The sequence below is a fragment of the Nerophis lumbriciformis genome, linkage group LG03, assembly GCF_033978685.3.
Source record: "Nerophis lumbriciformis linkage group LG03, RoL_Nlum_v2.1, whole genome shotgun sequence".
In the NCBI taxonomy this organism is placed as follows: domain Eukaryota; kingdom Metazoa; phylum Chordata; class Actinopteri; order Syngnathiformes; family Syngnathidae; genus Nerophis; species Nerophis lumbriciformis.
In genome coordinates, this window is record NC_084550.2 from 69697501 (window position 1) to 69718916 (window position 21416).

The 21416-nt window shown below is 39.5% G+C and overlaps 1 protein-coding gene across 1 annotated transcript in view; it reads right to left on the reverse strand.

Annotated features, from left to right (window-relative positions):
• Positions 1–21416, reverse strand: part of clstn2a (calsyntenin 2a) — a 628752-nt gene that overhangs the window by 606316 nt on the left and 1020 nt on the right. The gene's annotated exons all lie outside the window — the stretch shown is intronic.

The following is a 21416-nucleotide window of genomic DNA, read 5'->3' on the forward strand; positions in this document are numbered from 1 at the left end:
TGGCTAGTTGTTATCAAGAGTCCTAAAACCCTTTTCAACATGATTCTGACAACTAAGTAGGCTAAATAACTTTAAACTTTAATACATGCTCGGATAGGCCAGTATCGGTCAGTATCGGTATCGGATCGTAAATGCAAAAACAATATCGGTATCGGATCGGAAGTGCAAAAACCTGGATCGGGACATCCCTAGTTGTCAAGCTTATGAGATGCGATGCAAGTGTAAGCCACTGTGACACTATTCATTTTTAAAATGTTTTTATTTTAGTTTTTATAAAAGGCTGTGATGCTCATGTAAATGAGGGTTTTCTAATCACTGCTATGTTGGAATTCTTATTAATATTGATAGTGTTGTTGATATTATTCATTTTTGTTTGACTACTTTTGGATTGTTTTGTGTCATGTTTGTGCGTCCTCTCAATTGCTCTGTTGATTGCTATTCTGAATGTTGCTGGGCCGGTTTTTATTATGGTATTATTGTGTATTATTTTATTGGATTGATTAATGCAAAAAAACAAACAAAAAAACGTCTTGTTTTCACAGAATAACGCCAAATTTGAAAATAGCTTGCTTTAAAACTGCCAGCTTTACATCATTTAAAAATGAGGGCTATAGATAATGTTGGCCCCTCATGTCAGAATGGCCCCCACTGTTGAACGTTTTAAGTGTCGTCTTAAAACCCATTTTATTCTCTGGCCTTTAAATCGGCGTGTCTTTTATTGTTTTATTCTATTATATTGATTTGTTTTTATTGTTTTATTCTATTGTATTGATGTCTTATTATTTTATTCTATTTGTTTTTTTTGTCTACTAGTTGTATTTTAAATGCTTGTAATTTGATTACTTTGTGTCTTTTTTTCATGTGCAGCACTCTGGAGACAGTTTTGTAGTTAGTGCTATATTAATAAAAGGGATTGAATTGGATTTTATTATCAAGGTCATTAAATAAAATGTGTATTTGTTCATGCACTGTCTAAAATATACATTTTCTTGTATTTTCTAGTGCAGTCGTCCCTCGTGTTCACTGTGAATTGGTGATAAATACATTTTCGAAGTAGGAATCATTCATTTTAAATTATATATTTTTATAACCAGAGCATAAAAACCTCTTCACGACCTTTTTAAATGAGTTTCCCAACAATATGAAAGTCCTAATAACAACATTTACTCTTCTTTTATCCAATATAGCAGTTGGTAATCAGTGATAAGTTCAAATATCAATGACCAACAATAGCGTAGTAGGCCTAAGTATTCATTAAATACAAGGCAGATGTTTTATTTAACAAGTATATTTAACATTTTGGCCACTGTTACAATGCACACAGTTTGAACAGCAACGCTGTGTTTGAATATAGGAACATAAAACACTGTACTTTAAACTAGGGATTTTCTCGGTGTACCACTAGTGGTCCTTGACCACAATTTGCGCATTACTGCAGTGTAATAATGCTACCTGAAGCTGAGCCAATCAGTGTTTTTATTGTTTTATTCTATTTTATTGATGTCTTTTACTATTTTATTCTATTATTGTTTAATTTTAAATGCTTGTAATTTGATTATTTTTATTGTTTCTTTTTCATGTGCAGCATTCCGGAGACAGTTTTGTGTTTAATAGCGCTACGTAAATAAAGGGGATTATCAAGGTCATTAAATAAAATGTGTATTTGTTCATACACTGCTTAAAATACACATTTTCTTCTATTTTCTAGTGCAGTCGTCCCCCGTGTTCGCTGTGAATTGGTGATAAATTGCCGCGAAGTAGGAATCATTGATATTAAATCATATATTTTCATAACTAGAGCATAAAAACCTCTTCACTACCTTCTAAATGAGTTTTCCAACAATATGAAAGTCCTAATAACATCATTTACTCTCCTTTTTAGCCAATATAGCAGTGTTTCTCACTTTTTTCACCCCGCCAAAAAACTCCCACATAATGATCAACAATTAAATGCAGTAGCGTAGTAGGCCTAAGCATTCATTAAATACAAGGCAGAGGTTGTGTTTAACAAGTATATTTAATATTTCGGCCACTGTAACAATACACACAGTTTGAAGAGTAAGGCTGTGTTTGAATATAGGAACATAAAACACTACTTTAATCAAATTATTTTTTGGGCGTACCACAATTTAAAGGCCTACTGAAATGCGATTTTCTTATTCAAACGGGGATAGCAGGTCCATTCTATGTGTCATACTTGATCATTTCACGATATTGCCATATTTTTGCTGAAAGGATTTAGTAGAGAACGTCGACGATAAAGTTCGCAACTTTTGGTCGTTGATAAAAAAAGCCTTGCCTGTACCGGAAGTAGCAGACGAGTAGCGTGACGTCCCAGGTTGTGGAGCTCCTCACATCTGCACATTGTTTACAAACATGGCCACCAGCAGCGAGAGCAATTCGGACCGAGAAAGCGACGATTTCCCCATTAATTTGAGCGAGGATGAAAGATTCGTGGATGAGGAAAGTGAGAGTGAAGGACTAGAGGGCAGATAGGGAAGATGCTGTGAGAGGCGGGTGGGACCTGATATTCAGCTGGGAATGACTAAAACAGTAAATAAACACAAGACATATATATACTATTAGCCACAACACAACCAGGCTTATATTTAATATGCCACAAATTAATCCCGCATAACAAACACCTCCCCCCTCCCGTCCATATAACAACACCTGCACAACACACTCAATCCCACAGCCCAAAGTACCGTTCACCTCCCCAAAGTTCATACAGCACATATATTTCCCCAAAGTCCCCAAAGTTACGTACGTGACATGCACATAGCGGCACGCACGTACGGGCAAGCGATCAAATGTTTGGAAGCCGCAGCTGCATGCGTACTCACGGTACCGCGTCTGCGCATCCAACTCAAAGTCCTCCTGGCAAGAGTCTCTGTTGTCCCAGTTCTCCACAGGCCAATGGTAAAGGTTGACTGTCATCTTTCGGGAATGTAAACAATGAAACACCGGCTGTGTTTGTGTTGCTGCAGTCGGCCGTAATACACCGCTTCCCACCTACATCTTTCTTCTTTGCTGTCTCCATTGTTCATTGAACAAATTGCTAAAGATTCACCAACACAGATGTCCAGAATATTGTGGAATTTTGCGATGAAAACAGACGACTTAATAGCTGGCCACCATGCTGTCCCAAAATGTCCTCCACAATCCGCGACGTCACGCGCTGACGTCATCATACCGAGACGTTTTCAGCAGGATATTTGGCGTGAAATTTAAAATTGCACTTTAGTAAACTAACCCAGCCGTATTGGCATGTGTTGCAATGTTAAGATTTCATCATTGATATGTAAACTATCAGACTGCGTGGTCGGTAGTAGTGGCTTTCAGTAGGCCTTTAAGAATCAATGCAGTGTAATACAGTTGTCTGAGGCTGAGCCAATCAGTGGCTACGGTACTGAACAGCGCCCTCTGATTGGTTCGGTACTGTAGCATTGACATTGCTAGTTTATTTAGCCATTATTATGTTTAAAACTGCTTAATTTAGGCCCAAATAATTGTAGGGAAATCCCCCTGAAATGTGCCATGTAGCAGGGGACGACGGGAGTTGTTTTCAAAGTATTAGCCTTATAAAAAAAATAAAAAAAATTGACTGCAGGCTATGGCCCAGATCCGGTGGTCTAAATAAAAAATAAATAAAAAAATGTTATACTGTTTGTGCTGGATGGAGGGTGTAGTCATCATGGTCGGGGCATTACATTCAATCACATCCGCTCTTGAGTAGTCACGTACACATTTGTGTGAATTATGCAAAATGATTTAAATTTGGTCCCCATGAACTATATGAAGTCTTTTTCCCCAGGGTCTCCAGTAGAGATGCGCGGTTTGCGGACACAACCGCGGAGTCCGCGGATTATCCGCGGGTCGGGCGGTTGAAATAAAAAAAAAAAAAGATTTTATATAGATTCAGGCGGGTGGCAGTTAAACTAATTGGGAAATATATATACATAGTTAAATGTTGTTACCCACATACGAAAAACGAGCAGGCACCTGCAGCATATGCCACAACAGAAGAAGAAAAAAAAAAGAGATGGACACTTTTACGGAGCGGAGAAGGGACGCCTCGCCGGGGTCCGGGACCGAGGCCCCTTCCCCCGAGAGGGCCCCACCGGGAGCCGTAGCTGAGGTGATCCGCGAGAAGGGCCCGACGCACGTCCAGGGTCACCACCACGCCCACCGCACCGACACCCCGCCTCGTCCGCCTTCGCCGCGGCCGGCGTCACGCGCAGCAGGTAAGCAGCTTACCTGCCCGCCACCCCCTTTGCCGGGGGCGCGTAACAGGGGTCACTCCGCGCGCAGTGCGCTCACGAAAGGGGTGGGGCTCACCCTGGTGAGCCGAGTGTGCCACTTTTAGTAAGCAGAACTGGCGCTGCGGGATGAACCGAACGCCGGGTTAAGGCGCCCGATGCCGACGCTCATCAGACCCCAGAAAAGGTGTTGGTTGATATAGACAGCAGGACGGTGGCCATGGAAGTCGGAACCCGCTAAGGAGTGTGTAACAACACACCTGCCGAATCAACTAGCCCTGAAAATGGATGGCGCTGGAGCGTCGAGCCCATACCCGGCCGTCGCCGGCAGCGAGAGCCGCGAGGGCTAGGCCGCGACGAGTAGGATGGCCGCCGCGGTGCGCGCTGAAGCCTCGGGCGCGAGCCCGGGTGGAGCCGCCGCGGGTGCGAGGGACATCGCACCTCCACGCGCTTGGAGGTGCGCTCAGCGCGGCTCCCAGATGATTGCGCACTGGTGTGCGTCTGGGCCGTGACAGCGTGGCACGCATTGAATGTCTCTGCTACATTGGATCAGTCTCCTTTCTTTAACAGGCAAAAGCTTTATAACCTCACTAATGCCTTGCATCGTCTATATTAGATATATAACAACGGGCGGGTGCGGGCCGGTGCGGTTTTGATTAAATGTTAGTTCGGGTGGATGCGGATGGTTGACGACTTTTGTGATGCGGTTGCGGATGAAATAATTGCCTATCCGCGCATCTCTAGTCCCCAGTAAGAATGATCAGCACATTACTTCATCAATCCAGAGATTTAAAGACGAGTATGAGCTAACTGGCCAGTGGACATTTTACACCTTTTTACCTTTTTATGCCTCCACAACCTGTAGAAAGGCTGGTCCCCACAAGTCATGATCTAAAACTTGGTCCCCATTTCAAATGATAACCAGTGTGTGTGTGTGGGGGGGGGGAGAGTGAGACACACACACAAAAAGAAGAGGAAGATCTGACAGTAGCTTTCAAGAGCGGATGTGATTGAATGTAATGCCCCGACCATGATGACTACACCCTCCATCCAGCACAAACAGTATAACATTTTTTTATTTATTTTTTATTTAGACCACCGGATCTGGGCCATAGCCTGCAGTCAATTTTTTTAATTTTTTTTATAAGGCTAATACTTTGAAAACAACTCCCGTCGTCCCCTGCTACATGGCACATTTCAGGGGGATTTCCCTACAATTATTTGGGCCTAAATTAAGCAGTTTTAAACATAATAATGGCTAAATAAACTAGCAATGTCAATGCTACAGTACCGAACCAATCAGAGGGCGCTGTTCAGTACCGTAGCCACTGATTGGCTCAGCCTCAGACAACTGTATTACACTGCATTGATTCTTAAAGGCCTACTGAAAGCCACTACTACCGACCACGCAGTCTGATAGTTTACATATCAATGATGAAATCTTAACATTGCAACACATGCCAATACGGCTGGGTTAGTTTACTAAAGTGCAATTTTAAATTTCACGCCAAATATCCTGCTGAAAACGTCTCGGTATGATGACGTCAGCGCGTGACGTCGCGGATTGTGGAGGACATTTTGGGACAGCATGGTGGCCAGCTATTAAGTCGTCTGTTTTCATCGCAAAATTCCACAATATTCTGGACATCTGTGTTGGTGAATCTTTAGCAATTTGTTCAATGAACAATGGAGACAGCAAAGAAGAAAGATGTAGGTGGGAAGCGGTGTATTACGGCCGACTGCAGCAACACAAACACAGCCGGTGTTTCATTGTTTACATTCCCGAAAGATGACAGTCAACCTTTACCATTGGCCTGTGGAGAACTGGGACAACAGAGACTCTTGCCAGGAGGACTTTGAGTTGGATGCGCAGACGCGGTACCGTGAGTACGCATGCAGCTGCGGCTTCCAAACATTTGATCGCTTGCCCGTACGTGCGTGCCGCTATGTGCATGTCACGTACGTAACTTTGGGGACTTTGGGGAAATATATGTGCTGTATGAACTTTGGGGAGGTGAACGGTACTTTGGGCTGTGGGATTGAGTGTGTTGTGCAGGTGTTGTTATATGGACGGGAGGGGGGAGGTGTTTGTTATGCGGGATTAATTTGTGGCATATTAAATATAAGCCTGGTTGTGTTGTGGCTAATAGTATATATATGTCTTGTGTTTATTTACTGTTTTAGTCATTCCCAGCTGAATATCAGGTCCCACCCGCCTCTCACAGCATCTTCCCTATCTGCCCTCTAGTCCTTCACTCTCACTTTCCTCATCCACGAATCTTTCATCCTCGCTCAAATTAATGGGGAAATCGTCGCTTTCTCGGTCCGAATTGCTCTCGCTGCTGGTGGCCATGTTTGTAAACAATGTGCAGATGTGAGGAGCTCCACAACCTGTGACGTCACGCTACTCGTCTGCTACTTCCGGTACAGGCAAGGCTTTTTTTATCAACGACCAAAAGTTGCGAACTTTATCGTCGACGTTCTCTACTAAATCCTTTCAGCAAAAATATGGCAATATCGTGAAATGATCAAGTATGACACATAGAATGGACCTGCTATCCCCGTTTGAATAAGAAAATCGCATTTCAGTAGGCCTTTAAATTGTGGTACGCCCAAAAAATAATTTGATTAAAGTAGTGTTTTATGTTCCTATATTCAAACACAGCCTTACTCTTCAAACTGTGTGTATTGTTACAGTGGCCGAAATATTAAATATACTTGTTAAACACAACCTCTGCCTTGTATTTAATGAATGCTTAGGCCTACTACGCTACTGCATTTAATTGTTGATCATTATGTGGGAGTTTTTTGGCGGGGTGAAAAAAGTGAGAAACACTGCTATATTGGCTAAAAAGGAGAGTAAATGATGTTATTAGGACTTTCATATTGTTGGAAAACTCATTTAGAAGGTAGTGAAGAGGTTTTTATGCTCTAGTTATGAAAATATATGATTTAATATCAATGATTCCTACTTCGCGGCAATTTATCACCAATTCACAGCGAACACGGGGGACGACTGCACTAGAAAATAGAAGAAAATGTGTATTTTAAGCAGTGTATGAACAAATACACATTTTATTTAATGACCTTGATAATCCCCTTTATTTACGTAGCGCTATTAAACACAAAACTGTCTCCGGAATGCTGCACATGAAAAAGAAACAATAAAAATAATCAAATTACAAGCATTTAAAATTAAACAATAATAGAATAAAATAGTAAAAGACATCAATAAAATAGAATAAAACAATAAAAACACTGATTGGCTCAGCTTCAGGTAGCATTATTACACTGCAGTAATGCGCAAATTGTGGTCAAGGACCACTAGTGGTACACCGAGAAAATCCCTAGTTTAAAGTACAGTGTTTTATGTTCCTATATTCAAACACAGCGTTGCTGTTCAAACTGTGTGCATTGTAACAGTGGCCAAAATGTTAAATATACTTGTTAAATAAAACATCTGCCTTGTATTTAATGAATACTTAGGCCTACTACGCTATTGTTCGAAAAAAGCCTTCCTCTTTAGGACCACCCTTTCTAGATATATAAAGATTTGTATTTACAACATTAGTAGGGCTGCAACAACTAATCGATTTAATCGATTAAAATCGATTATAAAAATAGTTGCCGATTAATTTAGTCATCGATTCGTTGGATCTATGCTATGTGCATGCGCAGAGGCTACTTTTTTTTATTTTTTTATTTTTTTAATAAACCTATATTTATAAACTGCAATATTTACAAACAGCTGAGAAACAATAATCAAAATAAGTATGGCGCCAGTATGCTGTTTTTTTTCCAATAAAATACTGGATAGGATAGAAATGTAGTTTGTATCTTTTATCGGATTATTAATCGATTAATCGAAGTAATAATCAACAGATTAATCGATTATCAAATTAGTTGTTAGTTGCATCCCTAATATACATATATGCAAATATATAAAAGATAAGCTTTTAGTTAATGAATTTTTTTAATTTTTTGTTTGTAATTGGACTTCAATTTTACTTCAAGTTGTTACAGTATGTCTCTATATACATATCTATGTATTTTTTTAAATTAATTTTGGCCAAAGGAGGTGCATTTCAATTTATTACACACACTTGTTATTACATATGTTGGCCAGAGGGGGAGCACTTGTTATTTCATATGTTGATCAAAGGGGGAGCACTTTTAAAAGCGACACACAGTCAATTTGAAAAATCCCTCCTTTTTGGGCCCACCCTCATTTTGATAGATGTCACCACCAGCGGTGCAAATGAGACATTTTCTATTAGATGCAATGTATTAGGACCATGATTTATGTCATCACTTGTTCACACCTCCTCATATGGAAGGTACTTTTCCTTGTTGATGTTTCAAGAAAGGTAGAAATACAAGAACACACACACACACACACACACACACACACACACACACACACACACACACACACACACACACACACACACACACACGCGCACGCGCACGCGCACACACACACAATACCCAAAAGCAGTGAAGTTGTCACGTTGTGTAAATGGTAAATAAAAACAGAATTCAATGATATGCAAATCCTTTTCAACTTATATTCAATTGAATAGAACTGCAAAAACAAGATAGTTAATGTTAGAACTGGTAGACTTTATTTTAATTTTTTTTTCAAATATTAGCTCATTTGGAATTTGATGCCTGCAACCCGTTTCAAAAAAGCTGGCACAAGTGGCAAAAAAGACTAAGTTGAGGAATGCTCATCAAAGACTTATTTGGAACATCCCACAGGTGAACAGGCTAATTGGGAACAGGTGGGTGCCATGATTGGGTATAAAAGCAGCTTCAATGAAATGCTCAGTCATTCACAAACAAGGATAGGGCGAGGGTCACCGTTTTGTGAGCAAACGCCTGAGCAAATTGTTTAAGAACAACATTTCTCAACCAGCTATTGCAAGGAATTTAGGGATTTCACCATCTACGCTCCGTAATATCATCAAAAAGTTCAGAGAATCTGGAGAAATCACTGTACTTATGCGGCAAGGCTGAAAACCAACATTGAATGCCTGTGACCTTTGATCCCTCAGAGGGTACTGCATCAAAAAGCGACATCAGTGTGTAAAGGATATCACCACATGGGCTCAGGAACACTTCAGAAAACCACTGTCATTAATAGAGATGTCCGATAATATCGGACTGCCAATATTATCGGCCGATAAATGCTTTAAAATGTAATATCGGAAAATTATCGGTATAGGTTTCAAAAAGTAAAATGTATGACTTTTTAAAACGCCGCCGTGTACACGGACGTAGGGAGAAGAACAGAGCGCCAATAAACCTTAAAGGCACAGGCCCAATCACATAATATCAACGGCTTTTAACACACACATGTGAATGCAAGGCATACTTGGTCAACAGCCATACAGGTCACACTGAGGGTGGCCGTATAAACAACTTTAACACTGTTAAAAATAAGCGCCACACTGTGAACCCACACCAAACAAGAATGACAAACACATTTCGGGAGAACATCCGCACCGTAACTCAACATAAACACAACAGAACAAATACCCAGAACCCCTTGCAGCACTAACTCTTTGGGGACACTACAATATACACCCCCCGCTACCCCCTACTCGCCCCCCCCAACCCCGCCCACCTCAACCTCCTCATGCTCTCTCAGGGAGAGCATGTCCCAAATTCCAAGCTGCTGTTTTGAGGCATGTTAAAAAAAAATAATGCACTTTGTGACTTCAATAATAAATATGGCAGTGCCATGTTGGCATTTTTTTTCCATAACTTGAGTTGATTTATTTTGGAAAACCTTGTTACATTGTTTAATGCAGGGGTCGGCAACCCAAAATGTTGAAAGAGCCATATAGGACCAAAAATACAAAAACAAATCTGTCTGGAGCCGCAAAAATTTAAAAAATTTAAAGCCATATTACATACAGATAGTGTGTCATGAGATATAAATTGAATTAAGAGGACTTAAAGGAAACTAAATGACCTCAAATATAGCTACAAATGAGGCATAATGATGCAATATGTACATATAGCTAGCCTAAATAGCATGTTAGCATCGATTAGCTTGCAGTCATGCAGTGACCAAACATGTCTGATTAGCACTCCACACAAGTCAATAACGTCAACAAAACTCACCTTTCATGCACAACGTTAAAAGTTTGGTGGACAAAATGAGACAGAAAAAGAAGTGGCATAAAACACGTCCTAGAAAGTCGGAGAAAGTTATACATGTAAACAAACTACGGTGAGTTCAAGGACCGCCAAAATTAGTAGGACAAAACGGCGCTCGCCAAATACTCGAATCAGTGAAGCATGTTTAATATAAACAGTGTGCTTTGTAACAATTAGGGAAGTATGAAAAATGGAAAAAGATGAGGGGAAAAACATTTATTTTTTGTTTTAATATGGTTTCTGTAGGAGGACAAACATGACACCATATTAAAACAAAGAATAAATGTTTTTCCCCTCATCTTTTTCCATTTTTCATACATTTTTTAAAAAGCTCCAGAGAGCCACTAGGGCGGCGCTAGAGCCGCGGGTTGCCGACCCCTGGTTTAATGCATCCAACGGGGCATCACAACAAAATTAGGCATAATAATGTGTTCATTCCCCGACTGTATATATTGGTATCGGTTGATATCGGAATCGGTAATTAAGAGTTGGACAATATCGGATATGGGCAAAAAAGCCATTATCGGACATCTCTAGTCAGTAACTACAGTTGGTCGCTACCAGAGGTGGGTAGAGTAGCCAGAAATTGTACTCAAGTAAGAGTACTGTTACTTTAGAGATTTAATACTCAAGTAAAAGTAAGAAGTAGTCACCCAAATATTTACTTGAGTAAAAGTAAAAAGTATGTTGTGAAAAAACTACTCAAGTATTGAGTAACTGATGAGTAACATACACACACATATCATATATATATATATATATATATATATACACACACACACACACATATATACACACATGTATATATATATATATATATATATATATATATATATATATATATATATATATATATATATATATATATATATATATATATATATATATATATATATATATATATATATATATATACATACATACATTGATATATACTGTATATAATTTATATTTATTTATTTTGCCGTTTTTGTTTACATGTTAAAGGTGTTTTAATGAATATACATGCATGTTTAACATATAGATTCCTTTCTTTCATGAAGACAAGAGTATAAATTGGTGTATTACCTGATTCTGATGACTTGATTAAGTCCACGTTTTCAAATGGAGGAGAAAAAAAGTTCCTCCTTCTGTCTAATACCACATGAAAGTGGTTGGTTTTTGGCATCTTATTTGTCCAGCTTCCATATTCGTTTTTATACACTTTACAATAAATACATTGTCGGCAAACTCCGTAGCTTGCTAGCTTGTTTGCGCTGGCTTTCGGAGACTCTTATTTTGTAAGTGCAGGCGCGATGGAGCGGTACTTTTATTGTGAAGACAGGAACTGTGCAGTCAGTCTTTAGGCTTTTGACGGGAAGTACGGTTGAAAAAAAAAAGTGTCTTTTTTCCTTCACACTTTTAAATGATTGATTGGAACTTTTATTAGTAGATTGCACAGTACAGTATATATTCCGTACAGTTGACCGTTAAATGGTAACACCCCAATAAGTTTTTCAACTTGTTTAAGTCGGGTCATGTGACCCCTGGCTCTGTTTGATTGGTCCAACGTCACCAGTGACTGCATCTGATTGGTGGAACGGAGTGAAACGTCACCAGTGACTGTATTTGGTGAAACGCAGGCACTTTGAAGGTCTGTCTGACAGACCAAAACAAACAAAGCGTGCATTAACAGATTGATAAAAATTAGTAGCGAGTAGCGAGCTGAATGTAGATAAAAGTAGCGGAGTAAAAGTAGCGTTTCTTCTCTATAAATATACTCAAGTAAAAGTAAAAGTATGTTGCATTAAAACTACTCTTAGAAGTACAATTTATCCCAAAAGTTACTCAAGTAGATGTAACGGAGTAAATGTAGCGCGTTACTACCCACCTCTGGTCGCTACATCTGTAAGTGCAAGTTAAAACTCTACTCTGCAAAGCGAAAGCCATTTATCAACAACACCCAGAAACGCCGCCGGCTTCGCTGGGCCCGAGCTCATCTAAGATGGACTGATGCAAAGTGGAAAAGTGTTCTGTGGTCTGACTAGTCCACATTTCAAATTGTTTTTGGAAACTGTTCAATATAAATTGAAAAGGATTTGCAAATTATCGTATTCTGTTTTTATTTACGAATTACACAATTTGCCAACTTCACTGCTTTTGGGTGTTGTATACTCAGCGCTTACTTATGCAAGGCAGGGACAGTGTGTTAATTGGGTCTCTAGAGCGAGCCTGTGTAACTGAGTCGTGCACTAAGCCGAGCACGATCGTTATTAGGGCCCGCATGGCCCATTGCATAAGGACTCCCTGTGGGAGTCCTTATGCAATGGGACATAAGGACCTATTGAATTTGTAAGGTTTTATTATTATTCTTTCTTTCTTCTTCCGCCGCCTCTTTGAGCACTAATTTGACCCACTTAACATGCTTCAAAACTCACCATATTTGACCCACACATCAGGACCTGCGAAAATTGCCTTTTAATAAAAAAACCAAACCCCAAAACTCAAAATTGCGCTCTAGCGCCCCCTAGGAAGAAGAAAAAACTACGCTGCCTGTAACTCCCACTAGGAAGGTCGGAGAGACATGAAACAAAAACCTTTATGTAGGTCTGACTTAGATCTACATTTCATAATTGTATATCCTCGGGCTAAAATCAACAGGAAGTTGGCAATTCCCCCTTCAAGACAAAAAAGTACTAAAAACAGTCACTTTTGCCTCTTTGAGCTGTAATTTGACCCCCTTAACATGCTTCAAAACTCACCAAACTGAACACACACATCAGGCTAAAACTGTGATCTAATGAAAAAACCTAACCCCAAATTTAAAAATTGCGCTCTAGAGCAATTTTTTAATAAAACGGAGAAAAAAACTGCTCCTCGGAAGAAAATAATGACAAAACTGCCTGTAACTCCCACTGGGAAGGTCGGAGAGACATGAAACAAAAACCCCAATGTAGGTCTCACTTGGACCTACATTTCATAAATTGACAACCCCCAGCAAAAATCAACAGGAAGTTTGCTATTCCCCCTTCAAAACAACATTTTTGTAAAAACCGGTCACCTTCCTTCAAAATCTATCTCCTCTGAGCGCGTTTGTCGTTTAGGCTTCAAACTAACACAGGAGAGAGATTGAACCCTTGTGTATAAAAGTATAGAACAGCTTTTTAATACCTGCTCCGGTTTTGATTTTATGACCCTTCAAAGACCCGCTGCACTGATGCTGCTGCGCTGCTGTTTTTTTTAAGATGGCTGCTCAAAAGCAGGAAGCACCAACATACCCACACAATGCAGACAAGGTAGGTACACTAGACAAAAGTCTTGGGACACTTCAGACTAAAAGTAGACAAAAGTATTGGGACACTTAGGACAAGCACCTGCCAAATACGCGGGCCCGACCAATGCTGCTTGCAGCTTTAATTTTCTTTGTTTTTAAACGATCTCAATACGGCCGACAGCCTCAGGGATAACTTGCAAGTGCCCCAGACCTTGTTTTCTGCAGAGGCCACCCAACCAAACCGTAAACATTGTCTCACACATGCGTCAACTGCTGTGAAGGCCACAAGATTCAGCATGTTATGAAATAACCGCACTGGCTTTCAAATGAATTAATAATAGTTTTCAGAAGGTATGGTGTAAAAAAAAGAAGAAGAAAATCTCTTTGAAGGGGATCACGTCAAGGCCACTTTGTTCTGCTTGCATTCTGTGTACAAGCTCAGCAGAATCATGTTTACAGGAGACAAAGGACACCTTTTACATGCACCAAAGGAGACCGGAGCCCATGAATGCACGAGTGGGGGACTAAAAAGAGAGGATTTGCTGTGGAAAAAAAAAAAAGAAGAAAGCGAGGGAAGGCAATTGAAACCAGATCAGATTTATGGCGCTCTTTTCAACACAACCGTCGAGCTGCTTTGTCCCTGCTGGAGCATAAATCCTTGGAACGTAGAAGCATAACTCAGGTGCTCCTCTTCTGAGCTCGTTAGACAGCTGCTCCCCCTTTTTTTTTCCGTCTTCACAGTCGCTCGCCCCCCAGGGTCTTCCCGCACTTTGTGTTCCTCCCCGTCCGTCCTGCTCTCCATTAGTGTTGTCCCGATACCAATATTTTGATACCGGTACCAAAATGTACTTTGATACTTTTTGGTACTTTTCGAAACTTTTCTAAATAAAGGGCACCACAGAAAATGTCCTTGTTGCATACCTGCCAACTACTCCGGTTTTCCCGTAATTAGTACGGTTTTCATCAACCTATTCCGGGTTACGGTTGCAGTGATAAAAAAATACGGTTTTTCATTAATTTAAAAAAAAAAAATGTTTTTTAAGTTTTATTCACGAAATCGCGTAACAACAATGACAATCGACACTGCTTCCCGTAACTTCCTATCGAGCCATTGCGAATGCCATGCGCGAGGCTATTTATAGCACCGCTGCCAAGCACGAGGCACCTGTTGCCATTGTTTCCAAACGAGCGAACGATCATGGAATCAGCCGGAGAAAAATCGCAAACGAGTCTTAAACCGAAAAGAAAACTGCAGTCATTCCGTGAAGAATATTCAAAAGCCTATCCGGGAATAATTATCCGTTCCAAAAAGGGTGAAAACTACGCGAATTGCACCTTGTGCAGACAAGATTTTTCGATCGGACACGGAGGAATTAGCGATGTAAAAGACCACGTTGGGACAAAAAAACACAAGTCTAATGCCGTTGCTAGCGATACAAGTGGAAAACTTTCAACGTTTTTCGGATTTTAGCCACAAAAAGGTAATGACACCAATGTTATCTATTGGAATTGTTTAGTACTGTTATACTGTTAAAAGTGTTTATACTATTTATGCTTTCAAGTCCAAGTTGAAGAAATCTTGTTAAATGTTGACAGCATAACTACCAAAATACAGAAGTATGTCCTTAATATTTTTGCAGTGCTATTTCTGTTGAAAAGTTCAAATGATTACATTAGAGATGTGATGTGCCACTTTTCAAGTGTCTGATGGCTTCAATTAATTTTCATGAATTTTTCATATTTTGAATTCTTTTGAAAGGCTTACAAAAAAAACTACATTTGAATTGTAATTGCATGCTATTGACAGGACTATTAATTTTAATGAAGTTAGCTTACCATGTTTACAGTATGATAATTGTGATAGAAATGTGAATTTTAGGCACAGAATATTTTTTACAATTGAACAAGGCAGTAGATTATACAAGCTTGGACAGAAAGTTAATAATGACACCAATTTTTTTTTTTAATGGAATTGTTTAGTACTGTTTTACCATTTGTTTACTGTAAAAAGTGTTTATACTTTCAATTAACAAATTGAAGTCTTGTGAAAGGTTGACAGGATAACTGGCATTAACTGTCAAAATAATTTCAAACTATTGAAGTTAGCTTACAGAATAAACATGTCAATCAACCCATATGATTTTTGCTGTAATATTTTAGTTTTGAAAAGTCACTGTGACTGATAGAAAAGTGATGGTTTTAGCAACATTTTAACCTGTCTGAATGCTAATAATCATTTTGCGTCGGGGGGCGAAGCCTGAACCCCCCACCAGGACTTTGTCCTGGACCTACCGGGGCCTGCGGCCCCTGGACCCTGGCTACTAGGTTTTTCTGATTTCAAAAGTTGGCAGGTATGTTGTTGGCTTTATTTTAACAAAAAATCTTAGTGTACATGAAACATATGTTTATTATTGTAATTTAGTCCTTAAATAAAATCGTGAACATACTAGACAACTTGTCTTTTAGTAGTAAGTAAACAAACAAAGACTCCTAATTAGTCTGCTGACTAAAGATGTCCGATAATGGCTTTTTTGCCGATATCCGATATTCCGATATTGTCTAACTCTTAATTACCGATTCCGATATCAACCAACACCGATATATACAGTCGTGGAATGAACACATTATTATGCCTAATTTTGTTGTGATGCCCCGCTGGATGCATTAAACAATGCATCCAGTCTCCCGGAAAATCCGGGACACTCCCAAAATTCAGCGCCTCTCCCGAAAACCTCCCGGGACCTGAGTGACGTGTCGACAGCAGCCAGCCTGTTCTCACGTCCGCTTTCCCACAATATAAACAGCGTGCCTGCCCAATCACGTTATAACTGTAGAATGATCGAGGGCGAGTTCTTGATTTCTTATGTGGGTTTATTGTTAGGCAGTTTCATTAACGTCCTCCCAGCGCGGCAACAACACACAACAGCAGCAGTCACGTTTTCGTCTACCGTAAAGCAGTTTGTCTGCCCTAAACAGCAATGTTGTGACACTCTTAAACAGGACAATACTGCCATCTACTGTACATGCATATGTGACAATAACATCTCGGGCTTTTAGAGAGTGCAGTGCACAACTGCTATACTAATATATATATATATATATATATATATATATATATATATATATATATATATATATATATATATATCTAGAATTCACTGAAAGTCAAGTATTTCATATATATATATATATATATATATATATATATATATGAAATACTTTACTTGATGAATTCTAGCTGTAAATATACTCCTCCCCTCTTAACCACGCCCCCAATCAGCGCTCAAAGGCTGCTACAGGAAAACCCCAACAAAACAGGAAGGCCCACCAAAATAACAGCGCAAGACAAGAACTAAAGCACTACACACAGGAAAACACCAACAAACTCAAAATAAGGCCTGACGACCTGGTGGGGTTTAATTTTTTACCATTTTCTGGAAAAAAATGTGCCTTGCTCTCAAAAAAGGTTAAAAAACACTGATCTAAACTAAATGCAGTTTTGCAGACGTTGTTTTAGATTGTCGGGTTTTAAGGGTATATTAGACCAGTGTTTTTCAACCACTGTGCAGTGGGAGATTATGTAATTTCACCTATTTGGGTTAAAAATATTTTATAAGAAAAGGCATTGAAGCTTAGGGAAGGCTATGCAGAATGAGACTAAAACTGAACTGGCTACAAAGTAAACAAAAACAGAATGCTGGACGACAGCAAAAACTTACGGCGTCCACAAAATAAATCCGTAACATGACATGACAATCAACAATGTCCACACAAAGAAGGATAGCAACAACGTAAATAGCCTTGCTTGCCAACACAAAGCAGGTGCGCGGAATAGCGCCCAAAGGCTGCGACAGGAAAACCCCAACAAAACAGGAAGGCCCACCAAAATAACAGCGCAAGACAAGAACTAACGCACTACACACAGGAAAACACCAACAAACTCAAAATAAGGCCTGACGACCTGGTGGGGTTTCATTTTTTACCGTTTTCTGGAAAAAAATGTGCCTTGCCCTCAAAAAAGGTTAAAAAACACTGATCTAAACTTAATGCAGTTTTGCAGACGTTGTTTTAGATTGTCGGGTTTTAAGGGTATATTAGACCAGTGTTTTTCAACCACTGTGCAGTGGGAGATTATGTAATTTCACCTATTTGGGTTAAAAATATTTTTGCAAACTAGTAATTATAATGTGTTGTTGTTGAGTGTCTGTGCTGTCTAGAGCTCGGCAGACTTAACACGTTATACTCTTCCATATCAGTAGGTGGCAGCAGGTAGCTAATTGCTTTGTAGATGTCAGAAACAGCGGGAGGCAGTGTGCAGGTAAAAAGGTGTCTAATGCTTAAACCAGAAACAAACAAAAGGTAAGTGCCCATAAGAAAAGGCATTGAAGCTTAGGGAAGGCCATGCAGAATGAGACTAAAACTGAACTGGCTACAAAGTAAACAAAAACAGAATGCTGGACGACAGCAAAAACTTACGGCGTCCACAAAATACATCCGTAACATGACATGACAATCAACAATGACCACACAAAGAAGGATAGCAACAACGTAAATAGCCTTGCTTGCCAACACAAAGCAGGTGCGCGGAATAGCGCCCAAAGGCTGCTACAGGAAAACCCCAATAAAACAGGAAGGCCCACCAAAATAACAGCGCAAGACAAGAACTAAAGCACTACACACAGGAAAACACCAACAAACTCAAAATAAGGCCTGACGACCTGGTGGGGTTTCATTTTTTACCGTTTTCTGGGAAAAAATGTGCCTTGCCCTCAAAAAAGGTTAAAAAACACTGATCTAAACTAAATGCAGTTTTGCAGACGTTGTTTTAGATTGTCGGGTTTTAAGGGTATATTAGACCAGTGTTTTTCAACCACTGTGCAGTGGGAGATTATGTAATTTCACCTATTTGGGTTAAAAATATTTTATAAGAAAAGGCATTGAAGCTTAGTGAAGGCTATGCAGAATGAGACTAAAACTGAACTGGCTACAAAGTAAACAAAAACAGAATGCTGGACGACAGCAAAAACTTACGGCGTCCACAAAATACATCCGTAACATGACATGACAATCAACAATGACCACACAAAGAAGGATAGCAACAACGTAAATAGCCTTGCTTGCTAACACAAAGCAGGTGCGCGGAATAGCGCTCAAAAGGAAGACATGAAACTGCTACAGGAAATCACCAAAATAACAGCGCAAGACACAAACTAAAGCACAACACACAGGAAAACACCAACAAACTCTAAATAAGGCCTGACGACCTGGTGGAGTTTAATTTTTTTACGTTTTCTGCTGGTGGTGTGCCTGCGGTTTTTTTTAATGGGAAAAAAATGAAAAAATGTGCCTTGCCTCAAAAAAGGTTGAAAAACACTGATCTAAACTAAATGCAGTTTTGCAGACGTTTTAGATTGCCGGGTTTTCCAATCCACTTTATTTGTATAGCACAGGGGTGCTCATTACGTCGATCGCGAGCTACCGGTCGATCTCGGAGGGTGTGTCAGTCGATCACCAGCCAGGCATTAAAAAAATAGTCCTAAAAATGAGCGATCATAAATCTTCACTATGACGTCACTTGATTGACATTCACGGCACCCGAGGGTCTTCTGAGATGACGCTGGCTGCTGCCAGCTCATTAAAATTACCAACTGGAAGGCGAGAAACACTTTATTTCAACAGACTCTGGCGCCGTACCTGTCGTCAAAACTCCAAAGACCGACTGCACAGTTGCACAGTTGCGCTAACAAAACAAGAGTCTCAGAAAGCTGGCGTGCACAAGCTAGCAAGCTACGGAGTTTGCCGACAATGTATTTCTTGTAAAGTGTATACAAAGGAGTACGGAAGCTGGACAAATAAGATGCCAAAAACCAACCACTTTCATGTGGTATTGGACAGAAAGGAGGACTTTTTTTCTCCTCCATTCGAAAATGCGGACCTTATCATCACCACTGTCTGATTCCTATCAATGCAAGTCATCAGAATCAGGTAATACACCAACTTATATTCTTGTCTTCATGAAAGAAAGGAATCTATATGTGTTAAACATGCTTGTATTATCTTTAAACACCTTTAACTTATTAACAATATTTACTATATGTGTTAAACATGCTTGTATTATCATTAAACACCTTTAACTTGTTAACAATATTAACTATATGTGTTAAACATGCTTGTATTATCTTTAAACACCTTTAATTTATTAATAATATTAACTATATGTATTAAACATACTTGTATTATCATTAAACACCTTTAATTTATTAACAATATTAACTATATGTATTAAACATTCTTGTATTATCATTAAACACCTTTAACTTATTAACAAAAACATATATTTCATAAATAAGTAAATATAAATGATATATATGAATGAGGTAGATCCCCACGACTTGATCAATTGAAAAGTAGCTCGCCTGCAGAAAAAGTGTGAGCACCCCTGGTATAGCACATTTAAACAACAGAAATGTTTCCAAAGTGCTGCACAACAATATTAAAAACAATATTCAAATATTATCCTTAGCTCCACCAATGACTGAATAAAAGCAACAAAAAATATATATATGAAACCAATATAAAAACAATACAAAATTAAATATGATTAAAAACGATTTTAAAGGGTAAAACCAATTAAAACAATAATTAGAAATCAAAATTTTAAAGGGTATATTAGACAACTGCCTGTCCAAAAAGACTGTTTTAATTTGCTTTTGTGGTTATACAGGTAAAAGCCAGTAAATTAGAATATTTTGAAAAACTTGATTTATTTCAGTAATTGCATTCAAAAGGTGTAACTTGTACATTATATTTATTCATTGCACACAGACTGATGCATTCAAATGTTTATTTCATTTAATTTTGATGATTTGAAGTGGCAACAAATGAAAATCCCAAATTCCGTGTGTCACAAAATTAGAATATTACTTAAGGCTAATACAAAAAAGGGATTTTTAGAAATGTTGGCCAACTGAAAAGTATGAAAATGAAAAATATGAGCATGTACAATACTCAATACTTGGTTGGAGCTCCTTTTGCCTCAATTACTGCGTTAATGCGGCGTGGCATGGAGTCGATGAGTTTCTGGCACTGCTCAGGTGTTATGAGAGCCCAGGTTGCTCTGATAGTGGCCTTCAACTCTTCTGCGTTTTTGGGTCTGGCATTCTGCATCTTCCTTTTCACAATACCCCACAGATTTTCTATGGGGCTAAGGTCAGGGGAGTTGGCGGGCCAATTTAGAACAGAAATACCATGGTCCGTAAACCAGGCACGGGTAGATTTTGCGCTGTGTGCAGGCGCCAAGTCCTGTTGGAACTTGAAATCTCCATCTCCATAGAGCAGGTCAGAAGCAGGAAGCATGAAGTGCTCTAAAACTTGCTGGTAGACGGCTGCGTTGACCCTGGATCTCAGGAAACAGAGTGGACTGACACCAGCAGATGACATGGCACCCCAAACCATCACCCAACCATGCAAATTTTGCATTTCCTTTGGAAATCGAGGTCCCAGAGTCTGGAGGAAGACAGGAGAGGCACAGGATCCACGTTGCCTGAAGTCTAGTGTAAAGTTTCCACCATCAGTGATGGTTTGGGGTGCCATGTCATCTGCTGGTGTCGGTCCACTCTGTTTCCTGAGATCCAGGGTCAACGCAGCCGTCTACCAGCAAGTTTTAGAGCACTTCATGCTTCCTGCTGCTGACCTGCTCTATGGAGATGGAGATTTCAAGTTCCAACAGGACT